The 27,982-nt window shown below is 41.2% G+C and overlaps 1 long non-coding RNA gene across 1 annotated transcript; it reads right to left on the bottom strand.

Moving 5' to 3' along the window:
• Nucleotides 1–10: 10 nt before the first annotated feature.
• Nucleotides 11–26,066, bottom strand: LOC144772488 (uncharacterized). The gene is made up of 3 exons (XR_013599766.1): nucleotides 26,041–26,066; nucleotides 17,963–18,112; nucleotides 11–437 (listed from the first exon to the last, which is right to left on the bottom strand). It is a non-coding gene; the product is annotated as an uncharacterized LOC144772488 (long non-coding RNA).
• Between the last annotated feature and the right edge of the window lie 1,916 nt (nucleotides 26,067–27,982).

Below are 27,982 nucleotides of genomic sequence, written 5' to 3'. Positions count from 1 at the left end.
AACGCCGGTCCATGGGCGCAAGTCTTCATCTACTGTAAGGTCCTTTTACTTGCGGATTAGTCTGCATAATGCGGGGCGCCCAAGGCGTTACCTCCTTATCTTAGTGAAATGCCGGTGTCCGGCCGGTAGCTTAGGACTTCCTGTGTGAAGCACAACGACCTTCACTTATCGACCTAAGACACACGATTGCAACTTCTTCTCTTCTTGCCTTAGTGTAGTTCGGATCACGCAATCCATCCTGGGTACAGTCCTGAAGGTAATTTTCATTGACGGTATACCTTCCTCAATACAATTTGTCCTTGGTTCCAATGCCTTCTGGTGTGTTAAGCACAGCGACCTTCCGTTATCAACCTAAGACATATGATTGCAACTTCTTCTCTTCTTGCCTAGCTTACTAAAACAATGGGATTGCGTTTCCTAAAGAATGTATTCTCCATCTGCAAATAGACAAGTGAGAAAACAGGATCAGCAAAGCACCTAAAATTGAACTATTAATTTTTAAAGTGAGGGTTTACAGGGACTTGCATTTCAGGCCAAGGACTTCAGCCAACATAAGACATGTCTATTTCCAGCAATACATTTGCATAAACATTGGTAGCATTTCAAGTAATACATTTACTTATTTGCGAAATAACATAATTAATAAGCACTTTCAATATACGTATAAATGTCAGTTGCACAATACGAGTTCTTTGTGTTAACGTTTACTATTAGATTTATATTCTACGTTAATTCTACCTTCAATGTATCTATAAACTAAATCACTTCATATAATTGTGGTAATACGTTTCACAATTCTAACACCCCATGTTAACAATAATTGCCTGATCATATGTGGATGCGATCTATACATGATTAGATGCACATCTTCAATTTAAATGAGATTTCTGCTACAGCACCAGTTTGTCTCTCAGCCTGGAACATTGTTTGAATGCAAGTACAGGTTTTTCTGAAAACACTTAAGCATTATTAAGCAGATTTCAATATTTGAGAATGATCTTCTTGATCTGGTTAGAATGTGTCCCAAAGATAGAATCAGACTAAATGGAAGGTTGCTTTAGTGCCAAGCTACCAGAGAGTTATGCACAAGGTAATTGTGTGACTTTTGTGGTTCAAGCTGACAGGGATTTTGGTTGTTGATTGAGAAGGGTCTTCGCCCCCCACCCCCTCAATAAAAAAATCTGTTTCCTACAGTAATTAAATTACCAGGTAAGTAGTCAAGATATTACTGTCTTTCAGTTGGAGTGACAACCCCTACAGTGCCAGATCAATTTTGGTACTGGCTCGCACTCTTCTGTGCTGAGATTATGGTGTAGTTGGGGCGCGGTTTGCTCTGGTGTGATGGCGTGTTCTGGGAGAGTGTTAGGGCATCTATTGTTGCCCTCCATCAGGTCAGCACCCTTGTGCCGATCACATGGGTGTCTTCCATTGCTGATATAATCCACAGAGGCAGTCTAATTTGACATAAGAGTTTTTCAGGATAGAGTCCACCTAGTCGTTAATGTGGTGTGGCATTTGAGGTGAGCCTTGACCTGCCAGGTTGCTGTACTGCAGTGTAACAATTACGTCGGAATCAAAGTGGGTACTGTTGTAATCTTTGTCTCTTTTTACCTGATTTCCACATTGGTACATTGTGTATGTACTTGGTATTTCCCTTTCCTTTCCTCCCCTCCCTTTCCCCTGCCCTTGGTACGTTCCCTCCTTAGAATGTTGGTGAGAAGCTCACCTTAAAATGTTGAATGCTTCAGTTGCGCTGGTGCCTGAGGATCTGTCTGAATAAACTTCTTCTCTTCATCATCCTGTGTCAGCAGTTTCTTAACAAATTGGCGACAAGGATGGTATCCGAACCCAGTGTGCAAATCACAATGGATTGCTAATCCATTGATAATCTCAGCACAGAAGAGTGCGAGACAAACAACAAATTTTATTACATAATTTAGGTAAACATGCAAGGGAAATCTATGATGATCTACCTGACATTGTAATTGAAGGTGAGAGTGGAAGTGAGGATGCTCACAGAGATCCTCAACATGATGTTTACCAAATCACCCTAAAAAAATTAGAGGCCCAATTTTGAAGAAAAATTCAATGTGGTTCTGGAACGCCATAAATTCTTCTCTCGGTCACAAGGGGAGAATGAGAAGGTAGCTAATTACATATCTATGCTAAGAGGTTTAGCATCCACTTGTGATTTTCGCACACTAACAGAATCTCTATTGGAGATCAGTTGGTGAGGTGTACAGCTTACAAGTAAATCCAAAAGAAATTATTAGCAGATGCCCTGGATTTAAAACAGGCAATTGACATTGCCAAAAGCATAGAGCATACAGCTTTCTGTATGAATGAAATGAGAGATGCTGTTGAAGTGAAACAAATAAATGATAAGGATGTATTCAATGTGTCTACAAAGGAAGATAAAAATAAGACATCCTCCAAGGAAAATGCAAAACAAAGGGGAGCTGTTTCTACATTTAAATGTCATCGTTGTGGTAATCCTAATCATTAAGCCAATAATATAAGATGCCCAGCTAGGAATGTTTTGTGTAGAAAATGCAACAAACGCTGACATTTTTCAAAAGTGTGTCATGATATGAAAAGAAATGTAACTCACATGGTTCATAATGATATTGTGCCTAATGAAGACATTGTATTCAAAGTAGCAAACCTTCAGAATGTATCTAAGAGTAATTACCCCGAGTGTAAAACGTTTCTTGATGATGTACCTTACAATGTTTTTACAGACTCATGTTCCCCCTATACTCTAATCAATGAAACTACATTTAAGGACAATTCAGGAAACAAAGCGAATGTGATTTTACCTCCTGATATCAACCCAGGTGGTTACAACCATGACCCTATATCCCTGGTAGGCATGCTTGTTATGTTGAAGGCTTCATTTGCGCTGGTGCCTGAGGATCTGGCTGAATAAACTTCTTCTCCTCGTCATCCTGTGTCAGCAGTTTCTTAACAGGCACAAGCAAACCTTTCCTCCTCTTTAACATTAGAAGCATTGAATGATATTTATTATGAAGGTAAATACCTAACTCTAGAACCCAACTTTGTGGACTGCTATTTATACATGTTAGACAGTTGTATGACAAAGGATACAAACTTCACAGTCATGTTGAAGGTTTGACAATGATATTATGCTTCATCTAAACAAAAATAGAGGCTTACATTCGTTGCTGAAGATTTAAGAATTTGCTAGTGCAAATTAAAAAAAAAACATTTACATAAGCCCATGAATTGTAGGACAAAGAAATAATCTGGGAGGATGACATTGTAAAATTACTTGTTTCATGACATTAGAAGATCAGCGCTGAGCATACATTTTATAGATTTGTGATGAGTTTAGGCACATCATTAATTAAGACATGTTTACAGAGAACTCTATTGGGCTGTGTAGTTGCTTATCGTTTGGCGCCTAGCTAATAGTAATTATACATAGCATGTTGATTTTACAGTGGGTGTCGTCATAATTAATCTGATTAAGTCGAAAGAAATAATTAGAGGACAGCTCACTTCAAAGCATACTTGTACATGCTGTGAATGGTTCATGTACGCGCATACTGAATGTCGTTAACGGAAATGAGTTTTTTTTCCCAGAATAGTAATTTCCACATTTATTTGAGCACAATTCTCTGGAAGCTGCTGGTATAACTGTTATGGACAGTTTGAAATGACTATAACTGGTGCAATCATAACTTTTATGTTTGGTGTGTTAGGAAGTCGTTCGTGCTAATTACAATTGCAGACGGGGTTCTTTCACACATTTTACACAATTGTTTTTAGCTTAGAGTCTATCGTCATATTCTTTATTAAAAAAAAAAAGCGCGAACATGTTTCATATGATGTTTCTCTCCGTGCAGATAGGCAAAGAGAATCGAGTAGTAGCTGGCCCTAGTCCAAGTAACCTATTCATATTTTCCCTGGGGTACAAGTCAGTCTAATAGCCAATTGTGAAGCAGGTTTGTGACTTGGCTGAAAAGAGGCACAAATGGCAAAGAAGACTTAATTCACCAGATTTAGCATAACGTTTTTCAGGTCACTAACCCCAAAATGAATTTAAAATACGAATAATATGTCAAAACATTTCTATACTGTTTTGGTTCATTTTAAACAAGTTTATGGTCATTGCATTTCATTGTGTTAAAAAATAGGTGACTAGCAGTTCAAATGGAACTTCTCAGGCTTCTCCATGTTTGAAAGGCTGTTTACATGGCAGCTGAGATGAGTTAACTGTATGCAGGAACTGCTCCTAAAACAGAGAGACAGACCTCTGGATTAATTTTCTCTCCATAAGATCACTTAAAAATCTTTAAAATGTCCAATGATATGACTCTCAGTACCAGTATCTTATCAAATATTGATGATTAATAGAAAATATTACCAATTAGAACATAACAACTTTAGCAAATATTGTTATTTTAACATGCCTTCCCTTGTTGTTGATATCGAGGGCTCTTATTACAAAAGCCACGAATATATTTGTTCCTTCTAGCACTCCCACAGAAGAGACTGAATTGTGGAATACAAAAATAAATTATAGACTCTAGGATTTCTTAAAAGCAAAATTGAGATCCTTATCAAAACTTTCTCCCACCCACTTCACTCTGCCTCACTCAAACTCACTTGGTCTGACTCAGTCTTACTCAGTCCCACTCATTCTCATGCATTATGAATCACTCAATGTAACTCAGACTCACTCAGTTTCACTTATCTCATTCTGACTCACTCAGTTTCTTTGACTCAGTCTCACTCGCTCAGTCTCTCTCTTTAGTCAGTCATACTCAGTTTCACTCTATTGCTACCAGGCTCACTGTGACTCACCTAGTTTCACTCATTCTCAGACAGTCACAGTTTTTCTCACTCATTCTGATTCAGTCAGTCTCACTCATTCTCACTCAATCTCACTATGATTCACCTTGTCTTACCCAATATCACAAATTCACGCTCATTCTCACTTAGCTCCACTCATTGTCACTCATTCTGTCTCACTCAGATTCACTCCATCTCAGTCTGGCCCTCTTTGAACCCGACTGATTCTTACTCACATTCAGGGGCATATGTACAAGTAAATCAGGCGGAGCTGCAGCGAATTTTGCAGTGCCCTGCTGCGCCATTTCCAAAACACAGGGATGAACCGTACTTACAAGAATCCCTAAAAATAGTTGCCTAGGACCAACACCGATGCCCTTGCGCAATAGTGCAAGGGTGTCGGCGTTGCAGGGATTATTGTTTATGTGCAGGAAGGTGTCCCTTCTTGCACATAAAAAATCAATAATGGTGATTTGCTAATTCTATTTGTGCTGCAGAAATGTATTTAATGATTGTTTTTGCACACAAATAATTCCTTCATGTATAAAAATAATCCTTAATGGCATTTTGCAGCACACATAGAAAAGGCTAAAATGAGGAGAAATAAAAGTATTTCTCCTTGTTGTCCCAGCCTAACACCTGCATTTGCATGGGTTAGTTTTTGGTGCTGCCTCAGATTTACAGATCCTTGTAAATCTGGGGCAGCATCAAAAAGCAATGGGTGTTGCGGTGCAACACCTACAGCAACGCCCATCACTCAACCCTTTCACACAGATACATGAGTGAAAGAATTCCATATTTACAAAACACCACTTTTTATTATGGAGCAGGGCATTGTGCCACTGGACCATCTGTAACATAGACATACCGGCAGCACAATCCCCTTGTGCATATGCCCCCTAGTCTCCTTCTTCCTCTGAATCACTCAGATGTCCTTGGTGTCTCACACACAGCAACACTCTGTTTCACTCACTCTCATTCTTCCTCATTCACTCACATTCGTTGTCACTCATACTTACTCATCCCATAATTTATTCACACTCACTCTGATTCTTTCCTTCACTGGCACTCTCTCTCACTTAAACACACACACACAAGCATACACAAACAAACACACACATGCCTGCACATACACACACTTCCTAACAGACAGACACCGTCATCCACAAATAACATTTAAACATGTTTTTAGTTACCTTGCTTGATGCTCAGGTCCCATTTGCATTCCTGGAGTTCCATTTACCCTTAGGGCAGCCAAAGAGCTCCATCCCACTTTAACCAGCACTCAAGCTGAAACTAAAACCGTGAACCCACGCAGTTGAAGAATTGAAGTTTCAGTTTGATGTTTCGGCCCAGTGCTGGGCTGGGGAACCAAATCAGCCCTGCAAAAATTCTCAAACCTGCCACGCTCCCTTCACCTTCATTCTTAACCTCATCTTCCCATCCATCTATTCTTCCTCTGTCTCTGCTCTCCTTCTTCCCCTTCTGTGATACATCTCTCCCAACACTCTCCCTCAATCTCTTTCTCTCTCTCTTGAAGCCTCCCTGTGCCTGTTGCATAAACCTCTGGGAGCTGGGGAAGTGACAGAGGCATCAGGAGTGCCCCCTGCCCTAAAACCCGGCATCCAGTGGCTCTAGTCCATTGGGGAAATGCCCTGTGGAATAAAAGGCCTGTCTAGCCTGGTTCACCCTAGCCTTTCCCTACTCTGCAAAGAGTTGGGAAAGGGTGGGTGACAGGCTGATTGGCATGTAGCCATGGGCCTTGCAGAGCTTAAGCGTAAAGCGTTGATTGCTACCTTTACCAGTGATGCTATAGCCCTTCACAGATGAGGAAGGCACTGAAGCATGTGAGTTCCTGAGGACTGTCACTAAGATACTAGTGGTAGTTAGTATTAGTAATTTAGTAGCGTCCTCTTACTTCAATTCTTAGAGACTTTTTTTGTAGCTCTTTACAGTGGCAAGCGACCAATTTGTTGTACATGCATGCATCCATCTGTGCATTTAAAGAAAAATTTAGACTTAGAGAATTAGCCCTTCAAAGAATGTTGAGAGATTGCGAATGAGATGAGAACTAGAAGAAGCAAACATCATTTGTTGCAATTTATTAGTAATTCCAAAATGCAGTTTACTAAATTTGGAATAGTGCTACGTAGGTTTAGGAAATTTGGAATTGGATAGGGCGGTCTGCGATACTACTAGTCGATCTGATTTAGAAAAATTCAATGTTATTGTGATAGCCTTTTCCTGCCAAAAATTATTTCTGGAGAGATTATCTATTTACCACCTAGCTGTTTTTGTCTTTATGTCTTATATCAGCATCCAGGGGCAAGAAGAGGGCTGAGGCTGGTGTGGGAGCTCGAGGTGCCTCCTGGTCCCAAAGTTCTTCGGCCAATGGCTCTGCTGGCCCCAGTAAATCTTCCTGTTGTTAACATTAATAGTTATTTTCCTAACTTTTACTGCTCCTTATTTTGAATTATTATTTCTACCCGCTTCCTAAATTTATTCCAAATCCTCTTCAATCTATCCGTTTCTAAATTATTGTTATCCCTGCATTATCATATTTACATATTTATTTTCTATATTTCAAGTTTCTGTACTTTACTTTAAACTGTCTCTGTACTAGTCTGTTTGTAGCTTCCTTTCTTCTGCTTTGTCAGTCAGCCTTCCCTCGCCCCTTATATATTTTGTGGACTGCCTAGTGGTGGTACTGTAAAGACTCAGAGAGCCTAATGATCATCTACTACTACTCTACCGCGAAGAGTGCATGCCCCTATTTTATGCAGGTTTGTTGAGATGAGAAAGCTTTCTTTTACTTGCTCATGCTCAATCAGTAAAACAAGAAAGTTATGTCTCTTATCGTAGGCCTAGTATTATTAGCAGCAGTTGGTGAACTTATGACCGTGCACCATGGCTGGAAGGAACGATGAGGAGAGCCCCGTTGCATTTGCCAACAAAGACGACATGTCCAGTTGTCAACTCTTTTATTTCTTTTCAAAAACTCAGATTCATCAATTTCTCTGCCACTCCATTACAGTTTATCTTGAGGCTTTTTTAATAACTGGCACCAACAAAATGCTCAACATGATATTTTTGATAGAAGATACTGTAACCAAATTGTGGTGATGGGTGTGGTTGTATTTTGCTATAAATAAAAAGAAAAATTTGGGGGAGACGTATCAAGCATCTAAAATATGTGTAGTGTTTTTTAGCTGCATCAACCATCAGTGCCACGGCCAACAGTGACGGAGCCAGCCAGTCTGTAGATGCAGCAGTGGTAGGGGGTGAACCATTGGCAGTTGCGGGCGGTGGTAAGTCATATTGTTTGCTTATTGACAATTTATAATATACTATTATAACAATTGATGGATGGAATGCAGAACATTGTCCACCATTCATCCTTAGTACAGAGCTCTGGCATAAAGCCATCATTTTTTTGATCATCATCCCATCAAGCCATTCAGTTTGGACCCAACTATATACAAATCAGTCTTACCCCTGCTACCCACAGGGACAGTTGAACCCAAAATGCCAGGCAAGGTCCTCCCCAAACCGGAAACAAGCATCCTGAGACCGTTTTCAGGGTCCCACCCCTCATCAGCCAGGGCAGCTTGTCTCCAGTGGCATGTAGAGTACGGGACCCTCATCTGGACATACGCATCCCACCAGGGGTGACAAATGCAAAAAGACAATTGATGGACGGAATGCTGGACAATGTCAAACATTCACCCACAGTACAATGTTCTGGATCTCAATCCATAATTCTTTTGCTCACCATGCCATTCTAGTTTGGACCCAGCCATAAGCAAATCTGGCTTGTCCCTTCTCCCCATAGGAACAGCCCAGACAGAACTATCAGGCCAGGTCCTCCCCGGACAGGAAATAAGCATCCTGGGACCGGTGTTGGGGTATCACCCCTCTTCAGTTAGGCTAGCTTGATTCCATTGGCATGAAGAGCACAGGTCCCACGTCTGTGCACACCTGACCCACTCAGGGTGACAAATGCAAAAAGAACAATTGATGGACAGAATGCTAAGCAAAGTCAAACATTCACCACCAGTACAGAAATCTGAGTTTTTGCTTACCATTCCATTCCAGTTTAGACCCAGCCATATGCAAAACAGTCTTAACCCTGATTACCATGGAAACAGTCCAGCCTGACGTGCCAGGCAAGGTCCTCCCTTACTTGAAATAAGCAAATTAGGACTGGTTTAAGGGTATTATACCTCATCAGCCAGGCCAGCTTGACTCCAGTGGCATGGAGAGCATGAAACCCACATTTGGGCATACCCGTCCCACTCAGGGTGACAAATGCATAAAGAACAATTAATGGAAGGAATTCTTACCAATGTCAAGCATTCACCCCCCAGCTCAGAAATCCGGGTCATAGATTTTTTTTGCTCACTATGCCATTCCAGTTTGGATCCAGCCACATGCAAATCTGTCTTGAGCCTGTTCCCCATGGGAACAGTCCACCCCAAACAGCCAGGCCAGGTGGTCCTCCTATAGGCTGGAAACAAGCATTCTGGGATCGGTCTCAAGGTATTACCCCTAGCTTGACTTCATTTGCATGTCCAAGTACATGCGGTGGGTCGCCATCAATAGGCAATGGGTGGAGGCTCTGAGAGACACAGGAATCAACATGACTGCATTTCTGACCTGGTAAAATAAACCTTTTGCCAGGCCTAAACTTTCTATTTCAATACATGTAAGTCACCCTTAGGGTAGGAACTAAACTGCCCATAGAGCAGGGCGCAGTGTATTTTATAAAGTTGGACATGACTAGGTGTATCTGGCCGTTGGTCTTTGTGTGTTGCTCACAGGAAGTGAGACAAAGAGGAAATTGGTGTTGACAGAATGGGCCATCTCTGAATTGATGGGGGGGAGCTGTCACCTATCACACTTTTGCATATCACAACGGCTTAAACTTATCACACTCAAGGGTTTGACATTAGTCTTTTGTGTTCCCAGACAAGCTAGGGAAGGGCAGAGACGCAGGAAATTCCAAATACCTCTCATGATGGAAACATCCAGATCCTCCTCCTACTTCAAAGTGGGCATCAGGTATAAATACTGGACCCTCAAACCCAGCTCTTCAGTACACCTCTGTATCTGTGGAGGACTGCTGTACTGCTCTGCAAGAATGACTCTTACTCTGCTGCCCTGCTTCTCTGATGCCTGAGTGAAGAGGAATATACCTGCAACAGAAACCCATGACCACCAAAGTGACTCCAAAGGCTAGTTGATTGGCCTCCGGATCAGTAATGTTTAGTGGGGCAAGGCAGCTAGCCATGCCCAAGGATGAGGTGTGAAGGAGGCAGTGAAGGTTTCTACATTCGGACTTAGTCTCTTTTATGGAAGTCAAAAATCTCCAGCAGGAAGAAGCAGCAGGATATAGCTGATGAGGTCTCCAAGAGACCGGATACCACATAAGCAAGCAGTTAGGAGAAGATCTCGTCTCCATTCCCATTGCATTTTTGGGCTGAAAAGTGATTTAAGTCCCACATTTTGGACTTGGGCTATCTGTGCCCCTTTAGCACCACTTCTAAGGTTCCAGGTCTGATCAGAAGGCCAGCAAACTTGCCTGTGGAGTTACTCTGGAGGTCAATGGTTCAAGCATAAAAGCAGATCTCTAGGAGCAGGGCAGTGCTCTAAGGGCACAAGGCAGGCTTCATGCAGCAGGGAAGTCCTCTGAGAGTCCTCCGCAGGACTAGAAGTGAATTGAAGAGTAGGTGTGAGGGAGCTTCATACCTGGAGCCAGTTTTTAAGTGACAGAAACTTCTTGAGTTTCCTCTACACAGATGAGGATGGAATTTCCTGCATTCTGAAAGAATGCAACCCGCCCTTGGGGCTGTTTAGGGCCTACCTCAGAGGTGACATATGTTTTAATAAGGGAGTTTTAGGCCTGGGAACACATTTAGTGCTAGGTCAAATTTGCAGTTTAAAATTGTACACAGGCTGCAATGGCAGGCCTGAGACATGTTTAAGGGACTACATAAGTTGGTGTCACAATAAGTGCTGCAGATCCAATCGTAGCAATGAATTTACCAGCCCTTGGTATATGGTATATCACGTTACTAGGGTCTTTCAAGTAAACTGAATATGCCAAACAGTTTACCATGTGTGGGGAAGTGAGCACAAGTACTTTAGCACTGGTTAGCAGCAGTAAAGTGCACAGAGCCTGCCAACAAAAAACAAATTCAGCAAAACAGGAGGGGAGGAGGCAAAATGTTTGGGGTAAGACCGCCCTTAGGCTGACAGGTCAAAACATCCACGCACCAGAGGCATCGTTGTCCCATAACATAAAGAGAGTGTTCTGCTATGCTAACATCCCATCTTGCAAATAGTCTAAAAGCATTATACATTGGTAAATGCAATGTGAAAAGGACAATACCTAAACAGTTTTTCGTTAAACTGTACCATTTGCCACCACTTTTCCAAAACTTCTTGAAGGAAAGAATTCAGAAGAATTTTGCAAGCATTTTTAAAGTTACGGCTACGGCTACGGCTAATGCAACTGGCCTAGTGTGTTTTAGAAGACACACATTTCCATTGATAATGCAATACATGAGAAACAGAAATTCTACTGAATCAATGCATTTTAAAATATGGTGTCTGCCATTCAGCTTGCTAATTTCACTAAGGGGAGCCTAGCACTTATTTTATTGAGTCCAATTATGTTGAAATCATTCTTACTGGTTCAGTGTGCTTTAAAATACACAATTAAACATGTAATTTTCAAATAAACGACCCCTCTTATTACACACTAGCTCAGAACATTGAAAGGAAACCTGTATTAATTTTGACCCAAAACCTGAAGATATCATACCCCACTATTCGATATTTTAGATGCTCCACCGCCTAAGTTCAAGTCCCTGTTTGGAACAGAGAGTTCGAGCTTTCAGTTCTATGACACATGAACATTTTAAAGACTGGTGATCAAGCTAGCATTTAAAGCTGTCACATTTTTTATCATCTGGTTCCAATTAATAATATACTTCCATCAGTTTTCGCAACATGTTATGCTTTTTATTCATAGGGTATACATTCGCATAGATGTTCTTTTCCCACATGTCTTGCGGGCCTGATAAATTAAGCAGTTTTGAGGTGTATGCAGCTTCACAGTAGGGTCGATGGAGAAGTGAGAACCCCCTTATTGTATACAGAATATGAAGACCCTGCATATGTAACGCATGCATGGTACTCGATAGCTGCAAGGTGTCCTGGAGAATATATGACGTTACAACGCATACCATTACAATGCATACTTTTACATTGCAGGTTTTACAATGCAAATACCATTACATCGCATATTTTTACAACACATACCATTACAACGCATGTTCATTGAAGTATATTTAAACTACCATTACAATGCATTCCATTGAAATGCAAAAAATGCAACGCATACCATTACCACGCATGATATGTTTTCATTGTTTATTGCAAAAAATTCTGTAAGCTATTTTTTAGCATCCATCCCCTGGGAGAGGATCCAAAGAAAATGGGGGTTTTGGGTGGGGGAGATTATTAATACCCAGGTATTAATTTAAATACTCAAGTATTATTATAGTACCTACCCATTAAAATTCCTGGGTATAATAATAACATCTAAAAATAAGTTTGAAAAAACAGGGAAAATTACCGATATTAATACAGCATTTTATTTAAAATACATACTCATGTCTGAAACAAAAAGATATTATACATACAATCAATTGGAAGCACATAAAACGACAGTCTTTCAACTACTTTTATTACAGCCCCAGAGCCAGCATCGACTCAAAAAGGCTAACATTCTGAGAAGAATCGTCTAAACGAACATTTTTACACAAGACAAAAAAAATATACATTCAGTCATGGTATGAATCACGCGGAAAAACTGTTTCCAAAACATGTTTTCTTTTAAATTCTCGTTCACCCCCAAAAAACGTATAAAAGAAGCCCTCCACCATTTTGTTCTCAGTTGTAAACTGACTTACATAGTGACCACACACAGCAGCAGTAGCAGGAGAATTTTGCTGACTTTCCAGTTGAACACTGTCATCTACAGCCCAAGTAAGTGTACGTTTATAAGTAAACAGCTTCCAAATAATTACACTTAATTACACCTAATTACTGAATTTGAAAAGCAGCTCGAAATCTCAAGCAGTTATTCATAAAATTATCTTTTCTTTGAGAAGTAAGTAAAAAATAAAACTAAATATTTTTTAAAGTAAAAAAGCCCATAAACAAAAAAAATAGATTATTAAAAATGTTCTTTTGATATTAATAGATCGAACATACAACAACACCAAATATCTACCAAGAACAAAGAAACCTTTACTGAATCAAATTTAAGTAAACAGTAAAAAGAAAATCTGAAATAAAAAAACTTTATTAGTGTCAGAAATTATTTATTAGTAGGCACTTATAAGTGATATGTTTTAAAATTACTATTTTTTCATGACTTTGCCTCTGGGAACACGCTCATGTAAAGTGCTGGATGGTGGAGGGGGCAAATTTACTATTCCAACTCTGACTGGTGCATGCCTCAGGGAAAGTGTTGGATGGTGGTGGGGGCAAATTTACTATTCCTACTCCAACAGGCCCAGGCCTCAGGAAAGTGTTGGATGGTGGTGGGGGCAAATTTGCTATTCCAACTCCAACAGGTGCTTGCCTCAGGGAAAGTGCAGGATGGTGGTGGGGGAACATTTACTATTTCTACTCCGACAGGTGCTTGCCTGGGGGAAAGTGTTGGATGGTGGTGGGGCAAACTCACTATTCCAACTTCGACAGGTGCTTGACTCAGGAAAAGTGTTGGATGGTGGTGGGGGCAAATTTACTGTTCCATCTCTGACAGATGCTTGCCTCAGAGAAAGTGTTGAATGGTAGTGGGGCAAATTTGCTATTCTTACTTCCACAGGTGCTTGCCTCAGGGAAAGTGTTGGATGGTGGTAGGGGCACATTTACTATTCCTACTCCGATAGGTACTTACCTCAGGGAAAGTGCTGGATGGAGGTGGGGGCAAATGTACTATTCCTACTCTGACAGGTGCTTGCCTTAGGGAAAGTAATGGACGGTGGTGGAGGCAAATTTGTTATTCCTACTCTGACAGGTGCATGCCTCACGGAAAGTGTTGGATAGTGGTGGGGGCAAAATTACTATTCCTAATCCAGCAGGTGCATGCCTCAGGGAAAGTGCTGGATGGTGGTGGGGGCAAATTTACTATTCCTACTCAAACAGGTGCTTGCCTCACGGAAAGTGTTGGATAGTGGTGGTGATAAATTACTATTCCGACTCTGACAGGTACTTTGTCAAGCATGCAATCAAACAGGTTTTTTTCTTCACAATTCTCAACAGATAAAATCATAAAAACCTACAAGAGTAAGAGGAACAAAACCACAATAATACAAACAAGCTCTTCAACTTTGAAGAAGCCAAATTATACAAGGTAAAAATCATCCAAAACCACAATTTTTTTTTGATTTCACAGGTTTCAATTAAAGAACCATTTTTTTTAATGTTTCATTGCACTAAAAGAATGAGCCTCACAAACAAAAGCATGGTGACTTTTTTCTCATACAAAAGCACTAATCTATTTCTTTGCAGGCTATTTACAAAATCAAAACTTCTCCAAGCAAAAAATGTATACAATTGTTTCACTTTTTTCAGAACCAAGAATTAAAAGCTCTAAAAACCACATTAAGAACAACAGATAGAAAAATGTGAAAAAAACAGCATCTACACAAGAACTTTCCAACCACACAATAGAAAAACCTAACAAAGGTAACCTTATTCATTCTGTCAAGTCTATCCAAAATTAACCTTTTTCCAATCAAAGGTATCAAAGCAGCAAACAATTCCAACCCACCATTATCAAGCCAATGCAATTAGAACCTGGTACAATTTTGTTAAAAAAAGCTCTAAAGTAATTAATGAACTTTTCACTTGTAGGCAAAAAAATGTAAAAGTAACCACACACAAAATGTTAAAAAAAATGTTTTCACTTTGTCTTCTTGTTACAGAGAATGACAGCAAGAAAACAAGCCAACTATTTACAATCAAGCAAGGGGAACAGACTTTTAAGTTACAGTGGCTACGTTTATTGTAAGGAGATATTAACTGAGCCCAGGTGTCATTGGAGGTGTTTGATTATTACTCATCCCATTGCACAGGCAGAGCGGTTACTCTCGGTGACACTGTTGAAAGGATCCCTGAACATAACCACTCTGCCTCTGCAATGGAGTTGGAAGTAAGAGAAAATATAAATTAAATGAAAGTCCTGGCATCCACCTCCAATGCACTCTGAGGCTCAGTTTTGAGGCAGGTGTCACAAAATATTCCTACACATGTAGCAAGTTGTATGCCCAAAATTCCCAACCTATGGAGAAATATTCAGCGTAAAAAATAGGCAAGTAACCCCCTACGTGTAACACCAGAAACCTTTGATATTAACATTCCTCCTCAACTTACTGTAACTGTTACTAATTAAACCTTTCTTTTGCCTGAGAACAAAAACCCTCTTAAAAGATTTCTAATCTTTAGCACGCCCCATAATCTTGTTAAGTTAGACAGTAGTGATATTTGGATGATGGATGGGACGTTTAAATCTACAGCCCGTTCATTCACCCAAATATACACTATCACGCCTACATTAATCATACAGTAGTGACCTTAGTGTACAGTTTACTCCTTGATAGACAAACCTCAACATACACTGAATTTTTGTCAGTGAAAAAGCTAAAACCATGAACAAAAGTCCTAGAAAAGTGTTAGTTGACTTTGAATTACCAATGATTGAAACAATTACCAAAATATACATGGATACCCTAATTCAAGGATGTTTTTTTCACTTTCACAGGCTTATTGGCAAAAAATTAAAAAAACATCTTTAGTTGAGGATTACATATCAGACTGTAAACTGCAATTCGAATTAAAGAAACTAACAGCACTGCACGTTGTTTCTCCTGACAGTGTAGATGAATACTACACATCTATTACTGACTGACTATTTTACTGCAAACAAGGACAAATTGTCACCCCTTTTAAATTACTTTAAAGACACATGGATTGGCCATTAAGCAGGTCAGGATGCAGGAGGAAGCAACGTTTCCATGTGAAGTGGTGGAACTGCTACTCGTCCTGCTTAGAGGGAGGAGCAAAAACAAATAATGCCATAGAGGGATCGCACAACTCTTTCAACAAATCTATTGGAAAACCATATCCTAACTTCTATCATTTTTTAGACATTTTGAAGAAGGAGCAAAGTTTCCAAGAAATGAGAATTGCGCAATCATTAACTGGTAGTCTTAATCCCCGAATTTCTAAAAGAACTAAAGAAATGTCAGAGCGACTATTGGGTGCAATTCAACAATTTTCATTGATGGTGGCTTCAGAGTACCTTGATAATATTGCACACATCCTACATTTCTAATCTACACTAACTCCTAAACCACCTTGGCTGTAGGACTTTACAATGCATGCTTGAACCCTGCATTCCATTGCAATGCAATTTTTAACCCCGACTTGCTGTCTGCGGTGTGCTGGAGTTTGGAATAGTATAATTTACTATTTCAACTCTAGTCTTTGCAACAGTAGGGAAGGTGTTGGAGTTAAATGCAACACCTTATACCCCCTACAGCAAGCCAATTTCATTGTAATGGCATGCAATGTCAAAGCATGCATTGTAATGCATGCGTTGGAACGGTTGTTTCTCAAACCACCTTCCTTGCCTGTTTTGACAATAAATTTCCCTAATTCAATTGCCATTTTTCCTAAAAAAATTAAATTGAAAATGATAAGTCATGTTTCTTACCTTCAGTTGTCTTCTTTTTCATCTCTTGGACTTGCGTACAGTCCCACATTTCACCGAGAGTCTTAAGCAGTCCTTTAATTCATAGGAAATAATCCAAAATCCATGATGTAAGCCATGACCCGAGTTAAACTAACGAAAATGGACACAGTTTGGCAAAGCCATTTTTTACAGCAGAAATTGTGCTGAAAACTATACTGTGCTCACCTACAAAACACGCATCCCCCCAAAAAAATCCTGAAAAAGAATACTTGTTTGGCAAAAAACGCAATAAGAAATCCTCTCTCAATTGAATTCAAGTTAAAATCACACGAAAAAGTAAAAGCGTTTTGAAAATGTCCAAAAACATATTTCTGCAATTCATGAAGTCTTTCTCCATGTTTCTTCATCCTATTCGTAAACCCGCAACAATGCAATAACTTAGGGGTCTATTAGGATGGCAGTCGGAAAATCACTCCAACTGCAACTGCCATGGTAGCAGGAAAACACCGCCCGCTAGGACCGTGGCATAAACGCCGATCCAATTAGTATGCTCCTCTGTCGAAACCTGACTGCGGCGGTCAGATCGCGGCATTTAACATTGCGGCGGTTGCTGCTGCCAGCAGCACGGCTGAGATGTCCAAAAAAGCATGTCCTACATATCTCTGCACTGCGTGGAAGGCACTTCTCAATGCCTGCAACCTGGTACAGGGACATTTAGGGGGGTACCATGGGTAACCGCCCAGTGCACCCACACACGCCCAAACACATTGGGGGCCCGCAATGGGCCCCAGGAGACATTCTCTGCATGCCTTTCCATGGTGGTTCCACCGCCGCGGAAAGGCTGGCTACCGCCGGCATCATAATTATGCTGGCGGAGCCTGTCCCTGCACCGGCCCCATTTTAGCGGTCCAGCTCTGCCCACCAGGCAAGTGTGCAGACTGCTACAGGTGGAAAAGTGGCGGGCGTAAAATGTCACTGCTGCGGTCGTCACCGCCATGCTAATAGGACCGACAGTTTTCTGGGTTGCGATCCCAGGCGGATGACCGCCGCCGACTGCCATCCTAATAGACCCCTTAATTTAAAAAAACCTGTTGCGTCAAAAACAATTCAGAAAATATTGATTTCATAACAGTATTGTTTAATTGAAAAAGTAATCATTCTTTAAAATAATTCTATTAAACAAAAAGTGTTATGAAAGCAATCAACACGACATGGGCCTAGAACTGCTACCTGTTTAGGAAAACATTTTTAAGTTAAAACATACAACAATATCAAAATACAACTTTCCTAGTTCTTACTACCTCCCTCCTCTCTTCTCACAATGACTTATTTCACCCTTAATCTTTTTTAAATAATGTAAATTTGCCTTACCTGGACGCAGCTCTTCCTTGCTTCTGATCCGGACCGCAACAATCATCGCAATGACGAAACTTACATACAAGTGGCAAAGTCATCTCTTTTCATAAAAAGGAAAAAAGGACGATTTCTCTCATTCACTTCTATGGGAAACCATGGGAAAACCTACACAGAAAATAAAAATTATATGTTACAAATGCGTTTACAAATCTATGTTTATTTTTTAAAAATACTACAAATAATAAATGATTATTTTATATAACTGTATTATATTTTGTTATGTAACAGATTTACCTAAAAGAATATTAATATGTCAATTGATTATTTTGTTAATTACATTTTGCATTACTTAAAATTTTTTTTTTTATAATTTCATATCTCTGTTTATGCAAACTAATGTTGTACATATATGCTTTATTTATTTTTAAAATATATTAATATTCTTTCAAATGATTAATTATTTTATACATTAAAATTACAATCTTTATATTTTTTAATGATAGCTTATAATTAAACCTTGATATCAAATCACCCCCTACCCAAAAACACCCTGAGTTTGTGTGCATATCACTTTTATTTATTTTAATAATACAAATTAATTTAACAATTTTGCAATAAAATACATTATAAATGAATTTGAAAATAATACTTAAGTATTACAATTAATAACTGAGTATTAATACAAGCCTTTTTTAATCATTTTAGATAAAAATATTTTTAAAATTATCAATCAGTAAAACTAAATATCAATTAATTCTTAAGTATTAAAATGAATACATAGGTATTAATACACTCTTCCACCCAAACCCCCTTTTTCTCATGCATCCCCTCCCACAGGATAGGTGTCAAAGCTTTTTTTTAATTAATGTATTTAAAGAAAAAAAATGTATATATATATATTACCTACTGCCGGTCGCCAGTAGGAGGTAGTTATAGTTAGGACCTACTTTCCATAGGAAATCCACAACATTCTATTTGGAATAACTTTGGCGCTGGTGGACAAATCTTCGTGAATTTCTGCAAGAAAATGGCCTGCTCGGCTCCGCCCCTTCTCTGAAAGTTTGGGGGTGCTTCGTCAAGTGGGGGCCGAGAAAAAAGGGGGTCCACAAAACGTGTTTTCCCCATGCAATTTTCCATATGGACCTTTAGCCAGGGCTACAGTCCGTACGGCTGAAAAGAATTACACCAAATTTGGCAGAGAGGTAGAGTTTGGTTCGCAAATTGTGCTTTTTGTTAAATGGTGTAAATCCGTTCAGTAGTTCCTGAGAAAATCAAAAGTAAAATCATAGTGATATCTAGAGACGAAGTACTGTACGCATACAGAAATCCGTAGAATTACGAGCACGAGCTGCATGCTGATTGGTTGTCAACTGTCTGTCAACACTCCAAACCAGGAAGTGTTGGCAGCCATCTTGTGCCTTGGTAGAACCGAGGCACAAGAACACAGAAAAAGAAAGGCGAAAAACGCGAAAAGGGGGCAGGGTAGAAACACCCTGACCCCCTAGGCCTGCTTAGGGGGTCTTACAAGGACCCCCAAGGCCTCAAAAAAAATTCTGGCGTGTTTGCAGAGGGAAAAATAATTCAGGGGGCTGCCCCTGGCGCATACTGGGGGTTCCTGGTGGGCTAGTTGGCCCCCGGGGACCCCAAGTTTTCAAGGGGAATTAGTTCCCCCTCTGCCAATGCGCCCGGGGGCGTGTTTGCAGAGTGGTGCAATCCGTCACCTCAAGCCCCACCCCCTCCTTGCACCACTCTACAAACACGCCCCTTGGCGAGTTTGCAGAGGGGCAAGTAATTCCGCCTTGAATACTGGGAGTTCCTGGGGGTCAACTAGCCCACCAGGGACCTCCAGTAAGCGCCACGGAGCTGTGTTGCAGAGTGTTGTAAAAAGGGGCGTGGTCTCATTACACCTCTCTGCAATGCAGCCCCCTGGCGCATACTGGGGGTTCCTGGTGGGCTAGTTGGCCCCCAGGGACCCCCAGTATTCAAGGGGAATTAGTTCTCCCTCTGCAAACGCACCAGGGGACTGCCTTGCAGAGACGTGTAAAGAGGCCACTCCCCTTTTTACACCTCTCTGCAAGGCAGCCCCCAGGCGCATACTGGAGGTTCCTGGTGGACTAGTTGGCCCCCGGGGACCCCCAGTATTCAAGGTGAATTAGTTCCCCCCCTGGCGCGTTTGCAGAGTGGTGCAATCCATCACCTCAAGCCCCACCCCCTCCCTGCACCACTCTGCAAACGCGCCCCCTGGCGCGTTTGCAGAGGGGGAAGTAATTCCCCTTTAATACTGGGGGTCCCTGGGGGCCAACTAGCCCACCAGGTACCTCCAGTAAGTGCCACAGAGCTGCGTTGCAGAGTGTTGTAAAAAGGGGCGTGGCCTCATTACACCTCTCTGCAATGCAGCCCCCTAGCGCATACTGGAGGTTCCTGTTGGGCTAGTTGGCCCCCAGGGTTCCCAATATGCAAGGGGAATCAGTTCCCCCTCTGAAAACATGCCAGGGGGCTGCGTTGCAGAGAGGTGTAAAAAGGGGCATGGCCTCAGAACACCTCCCTGCAACGCAGCCCCCTGGCGCATACTGGAGGTTCATGGTGGGCTAGTTGGTCCCCAGGGACCCCCAGTATGCAAGGGGAATTAGTTCCCCCTCTGCAAACATGCCAGGGGGCTGCCTTGCAGAGAGGTGTAAAAAAGGCATGGCTTCATACCACCTCTCTGTTGCGCAGCCCCCTGGCGCATACTGGAGGTTCCTGGTGGGCTAGTTGGCCCCCAGGGACCCCCAGTATGCAAGGGGAATTAGTTTCCCCTCTGCAAACATGCCAGGGGGCTGTGTTGCAGAGAGGTGTAATGAGACCATGCCCCTTTTTACACCTCTCTGCAACGCAGCCCCCTGGCCATACTGGAGGTTCCTCGTGGGCTAGTTGGCCCCGAGGGACCCACAGTATGCAAGGGGTCTTAATCCCCCAACTTAGAACGCGCTACGGGCCGCATTTGCACAGTGGTGAAGGTAGGGGGCGGGGCTTGAAGTGATATGTTTGCAAACATGCCCTGTGGCCCGTTTTAAGTTGGGGAATTAATTCCTCTTCAATCCATAGGTCCCCTTGGGGCCAACTAGTCGAAAAGGTACCTCCAGTCAGCACCACGGAGCTACATTGCAGAGTGTTATAAAAAGGGGGCGTGCCCTCTAAACACCTCTCTGCAACGCAGCTTTCTGGCGCATACTGGAGGTACCTGGTGAGCTAGTTTGCTCACAGGGGACCTCAGGATTGAAGAGAAATTAATTCCTCAACCTAAAACGCGCCACAGGGCGTGTTTGCACACATGTCACCTCAGGCCCCGCCCCCTTCCTTCACTATTGAGCACAATATTCCTCTAAAATCAGCGGAACTACGTATTCCGATTTACTCACCTGTTATCACGAGTGATGTCAGTGCTGCATCTTTGAGCCCAGTACAGACCCTGAAAAGTAAATCTAAGCATCCTTACCAGTAACTTGTATTTCCTTCCATAGGAATCTATTGTGTGGTTTTCACCAGAAAAGTTTCTAAGTGTCTATTTTTGAAACGTACAAATATTCCTGTAAAATCAGCCGAACTATGAATTCGGATTTACTCACCTGTTATCAGGAGAGACCTGAGTGCTGCATCTTTCAGCCCACTACTGATCCTGAAAAGTAATTCAAACAATACTTACAGTAACTTGAATTTCCTTTCATAGGCTAAAATTGACTTGTTTCACTTGGAATTTTTATGTGTGGAGTTTTGGAACTTAAAATTCCTCAAAAATCAGCCGAACTACGAATTCTGATTTACCCATCTGTTATATGGAGAGTGCTGCATCTTTCAGCTCACTACTATTCCTGAAAAGTAAATGTAACTGTACTTACAAGTAACTTGAATTTCCTTCCAAAGGATATCATTGCCTGCTATATAACATATATATAAATTAAAAAAAGATAAAATAAAAATGAAAAAATATTACAATTTCAATATTTTTAAAAACATTTTTTTCAATTTATATTAAAAATATGTAATGTAATTTAAAAAATAAAATATCTAAAAATAAATACTTTAAAACAATGTAGTAAATTATTATAAAAAAATATAGCAATTTATACATTTAAAAATTATCATTTACAAAACCTTTGAAATTCACTGAAAAAACCATAGGTTTCAGCCACGTTAAAGTTAGGAATTATCATTTAAAAAACCTTAGAAATTCACTGAAAAGACCATAGGTTTCACCCACGTTATAGTTAGGAATTAGCATTTAAAAAACCTTAGAAATTCACTGAAAAAACATAGGTTTCACACATGTTATAGTTAGCTGGACATTTCACTCATACAAAACCATTGAAATTCCCCTGTTATAGTTAGTTCAGCTAACTATAACTCGCGCACCCGCAATGCACTGCTGATGACGTCACATAATACATCACTCATGACATGGTTAGTGACATCACTCATGACATCACTGATGACATCTCAAATGGCATCACTGATGATATCACTAATGACATCATCCTTGTGAAAGAGTGGCAGACCTCCTCTCAGCGTAAAATAACCTTTGATACACACATTGACAAATAGAAACTAAAAATGTCAAAACAATGAAGATACCAATACCAGTTACAACAACCTATTCAGTAATTCCAAAATCTACATACACATCCACTCATTCACCAACTGTTCTATATAGTCACTCATACATGTACTTACTCATCATATGTACTCATACACCTATACATCCTGTTACACACTGACACTCATTCATAGAGTTACTCACACACATACTCACACATGCAAGTAAACTATAAAACATCCATTTACTTGCATATACACACACCACTACTCTTACTTCTACAGAAACGTACACATACTTACTCTCTTAAACAATCTCTTATAGAAACACATACTTATTTATACAGGAACTCTTCCAATCTCTCACTCTCACATATACTCACTTATATACATCAAAACTCACATATACTAGTTTAAAACATATGTAGTTACTCATAAAGATATAATTGAGACAGTCATCCACTCACTAACACAACTAATACACACTCTCATCCACCCATACAGTCCTGCACACATGCTGTCTTCAAAACACATACAAACAGTGAGTCACTCATTCATACATCTGTGCGCTAAGTAATAACTCCGCCAAACCATTCAGACACTCATTCTGATACACAAAAAACCAACTAATAACCCATATACACACTCATGTAGCTACTCACCAACCCATGCAGCCATTTATACTCAAAGTGAGACACTGATACAGATATTTAAATATTTAAACATTACTCGCTAATACATGTATTCAATAAGATACACCTAATAAGTCAGTTATACAATCAATTTTTACAAAAAAACATCCATTCAGACACTTATTTACCCGTTTGTTCTTCCATCGACGTTTAGGTATACATATATCAAAAAAATTGTTTTTTCAGAAAGACACACATTCACTGGAAGATGTCATCAGTGATGCCATTTGAGATGTCATGAGTGATGTCATGAGTGATGTCACTGACCATGTCATGAGTGATGTAATATGTGACGTTATCAGCAGTGCATTGCTGGTGCGCGAGTTATAGTTAGCTGAACTAACTATAACGGGGGAATTTCAATGGTTTTGTATGAGTGAAATGTCCAGCTAACTATAACATGTGTGAAACCTATGTTTTTTTCAGTGAATATATATATATATATATATATATACTATCACTCATAAAAAATATCAATTCATTCTCAAATATTAAAATTAATACCTAAGTATTATTCCACTCCCCCACCCAAAACCCCCACGCATCCTGTCCCAGACGATAGGTGCCTATGAACTTTTTTATCAATTTTTTAAAAAGTATATATCAATTAATACTCACGTTTTGAAATAATACCTGAGTATTAATACTCCCACTCCCAAAACCCATGTTGCCCATACATTCTTTCTCAGGGAATAAGTGCAAAGCACATTTAAATTATTTTTAATAAATATGTTTTATTTTAGAAATATATTACTTAAAAAAAATAAAAACTACTAATCCAATCTATTATTACTCTAGTTTTAAAATTAACAGAGTATTATAACGCTACATCACCCCTATCTGTATACAAAATATAAAAAATAATAAAAAATACAAACTTACCTCCATTACTTAACTAAAATAAAAGCATATAAAAAATGATAAAAAATAAAAACTTACCTCACTTACCACCATTACTTACCTTGTGTTGTAATGGTATGCATTGTAATGGCATGCATTGTAATGTCACCCTTTATTGTAATAGCTGTGTTGTAAAGGCATTACGATGTAATGCCTGCGTTGTAATGGATGTTTCCCATCCTAGAGCTTTTGCAAAGGCTTCATTGACAATATTTTGCCGTAGGGCTGTGCGGCATTTCTTTCTGATGTGCTGTCCTACAGCAAAAGAAAGGGCAGGGATGCGCCATATCTATCAGATACGCGCACTTTGCGTGGTCATGAGTGGCTTCATAAATCTCATATAATGCAGCACAGTACAAATTGCTGCGTTGGCTTAATCTGTGCCAGGAAAGAGATTCCATTGGCGTTGTTTGGGTGTTCCCACACAATATCCGTGGATTTTAACGCACTCCCAGATTTACCGGAGGTGGTAGACCTAGGAATGCGCCAAAAACCTACGCCTCCTCAGGTGAGGGGTAATGAGGAGAAACATCTTCATTTCTCTTCATTTTATCCTTTTTATGTGTGTGCTGCATTCTGCAGCACATTTTGAAAGTGGGAAAACCCTCAGGGGATTGTTTTTGCATAGGAAGGTGCCCCATCCTGCACAAAAACAATCCTCCTTAAAAAGCAGGCCCCCTTGCATCATGATGCAAAGATGCCTGTGTTGGCACTAGGCAACCAAAAGAGCACCAGCACTCGTGGAAAGGCAGGCATGTTCCGTATTGACTTCAATACAGGGCATTATTGACCTTTCCCCGTCATGCAGTGGAGTGCAGCAAGGTGACCTACTACACGGTGTGACCTGGTCATAAACATGGCCCAAAGTTGCTGGTAAAACAAAACAGTGCATTGCAGGCGTGTGCTGAGAACAGAGAGCTGTCCCAGTAAACAAGCGTGGAGGCATGCTTCTGCAGTTCGCCAGCTGCACGAACTACAGTATAATTTGCCTTTTCTTCCCGCATAATTTGTTCAACCCTGTCACATAATTTGCTCCTCTTCTGCTGCATTATTCCAGTGGCCCTTAGTATAAATTATGATCTGTGCAGAAAATAAATTGTAAAACAATTTTAAAGAGAATTCCACCATCTTATATGATAGATTATACGAATTCTCAATGGCTCTATGCTTAGGTTATATTTCTAGTTTGCTCCATGTCATTGATTATTATTAATACCAGACCCGCCAACCGAGCTGCCTGGGAACTCCCAGAAGGCCACGGCCTTGGGTTTGCATTCAAACTTGGATGATTTGAGCACATTCACCTCTGAAAGCAAGGTTAACTTGCTGGCCCAAGCACACGGAGGCTCCTAAGGCAAGCTTCAGGGTCACAGCTATCATTTTTTTTAAATGCATTTATTCATTTTCAGTTTTATGAATCCCTTGGGTGGCATAGCGTTTTGTTTTAAATACATAGGGGCTTATTTACAAGCCTCTTGTGCCACTTTTGCATAATTTTTAACATTGGAAAAGTGATGTACGGGTGGCACAAGGGGCTTGTATATAAGCTCCATAATCATTTCATGTATTTACAATGTAAAACAAATAATTGAGTTACAAAGGGGTGGGTAACAAGGTAAACATCACAATATCATGTAATGTACAAAAAAGAATAAAAAAGATAAGCATATCTTTAAGTAAGATTAGGCAACCTTTAACTCCTTCACGACATGAGCACAGCTCCACTGTGCAGCGTGACGAGCTGAGCTCGTCACAAGCACCGTGGAGCCACGCACGGCCCCCCTTCCCTCCACACCGTGGGGGAACTAGCCCTGTGTGGGAGGGGTTAAAACAAGCACTAGCAAAGCTAATCAGTCTCACTTTGCCATTTTGCAACGTGACAACGTGGTGTGTCAACCATGTGGAAAATATGTAATCTAGCACTTTCCCTACCTGTTCTCTTGCCGCTTTCTCCCCGGTCAACCACGGGCTTGCCCGATTGTTGTGGAGGGAGAAGCGGTGTTTGTCATCTTTGGGAGGAGACAGGGAAGGCAGAGCACTGACGTCAGCAGACAGCTGACTCGGAGGCCTTATCTACATGTCTCTCACTTTGCGCAGCGGACGGGAGACTGCAGGTGTGTGGAAACCCTAGCTGCGGCGCTTTTTAAATTGATTACTTTTCCTTTTCCTGGCATATTGTTTTAATTCGAATCTAGCACTTTTCCCTACCTGTTCTCTTGCCGCTTTCTCCCTGGTCCACCACGGGCTTGCGCGATTCCTGTAGAGGGAGAAACGGTGTTTGTCATCTTTGGGAGGAGACAGGGGGAGGCGGAGCACTGACATCAGCAGACAGCTGACTCGGAGGCCTTATCTACATGCCTCTCACTTCGCGCAGCAGACGCGAGACTGCAGGTGTAAGGGAACGCTAACTGCGGAGCTTTTTAAATTGATTACTTTTCCTTTTCCTGGCATATTGTTTTAAATTGAATCTAGCACTTTTCCCTACCTGTTCTCTTGCCGCTTTCTCCCCGGTCCACCACGGGCTTGCCCGATTGTTGTGGAGGGAAAAGCGATGTTTGTCATTTTTGGGAGGAGACAGGGGGAGGCAGAGCACTGATGGGAGCAGACAGCTGACTCAGAGGCCTTATCTACATGCCTCTCACTTCGTGCAGCGGACGCGCGCAGCGGGCGGGCCAAAGGCAAGCCCGTCTGCGGCCGTCCGTGCCTGTTCGTGGCCAGGAGCCAGGGCCCCTGGTAGTTTATACCCGGATACCTCACCTACTATCAATCTTAGGCGCTCATATACTAGAGGCATATTGCTCAGGATCAGACCGACCCCTTGTGGGTTCTCGGCATACTCTGGCTACATACCTGAAGAACCTTTTTCATGTAAAATAAGCAATTATCAGGCCAAAACTTCCCCTGACTCTAATTTCACCCCTAACTTATCTATTGCAGACGTTTCGTCCTACATAGGTACTCTCCTACTAACCGCCCCCATAGTTCTACCCTTGACCCATCCAATATTAAAATCTGGATCTGCCTTCTAGCTAATGTTAGGTCCCTCCCCAAGCATGTTACCAACATATGGGATCTTCTAAATCATAAAAACCCAGATATTGGATTTCTCACAGATACCTGTATTAAACCCTCAGCTATCCCGGCGACCGCTCTGGCTCTACCACCGGGCTTCCGCTTCCAAAGACTTGAGAGGCTGGAACGAGCTGGCGGAGGTGTTGCCTTAAACATATGGACTCTATATCCTGTTGTATAGCGTTTTATGACCCCAGTGTAATTTTCCCGATTTGTGCCCTTATATAGGTACAAAGTATTGTATCCTTATATATGGATAGAAATCATAACCATATTAAGACATAGCTCAAGTAGTCCTAATACGGCCTGGCTACTTCCACTAGTTCCGAAAATCTACAACAATTTCTTGGAAAAACCCGCCTCAGCAGTCAGGGACTTCCCCCTGCATGAATATTGATTCATCCTAGAACTAAGGGGCCGATTAGGATGGCGGATGGACTTGCGTCCGTCCGCCACCCCAGAGAAGGAGGGACCGTCCGCATGGGCAGCGGCGGTCTCTCTGCGCAAATTAGGATGTGACCGCCACCCTGGCGGTCACATCCTGTATGTTTTAACATTGTTGCGGGTGCTGCTCGAAGCAGCACCCGCCGCAATGTTAAAAATGCATGGATAGCATTTACATGCACAAAGCGCCAGGCACCGCGCGGTGCCTGCCGCTTTGTTCATGTAAAAACAGGAGGGTACCATAGGTACCCCCATGTGCACCCCCTGACACCGTGGGGGCCCGCAACGGACCCCAAACTGAAAAGACCACATGCTTTTCCACGGCGGAAAAGCCGCCGTGGAAAAGCATGTTTACGCA

Source organism: Lissotriton helveticus, chromosome 1_1 (assembly GCF_964261635.1).
Source record: "Lissotriton helveticus chromosome 1_1, aLisHel1.1, whole genome shotgun sequence".
Taxonomy (NCBI): Eukaryota; Metazoa; Chordata; class Amphibia; order Caudata; family Salamandridae; genus Lissotriton; species Lissotriton helveticus.
This window is presented reverse-complemented; position numbering and strand designations above follow the sequence as displayed.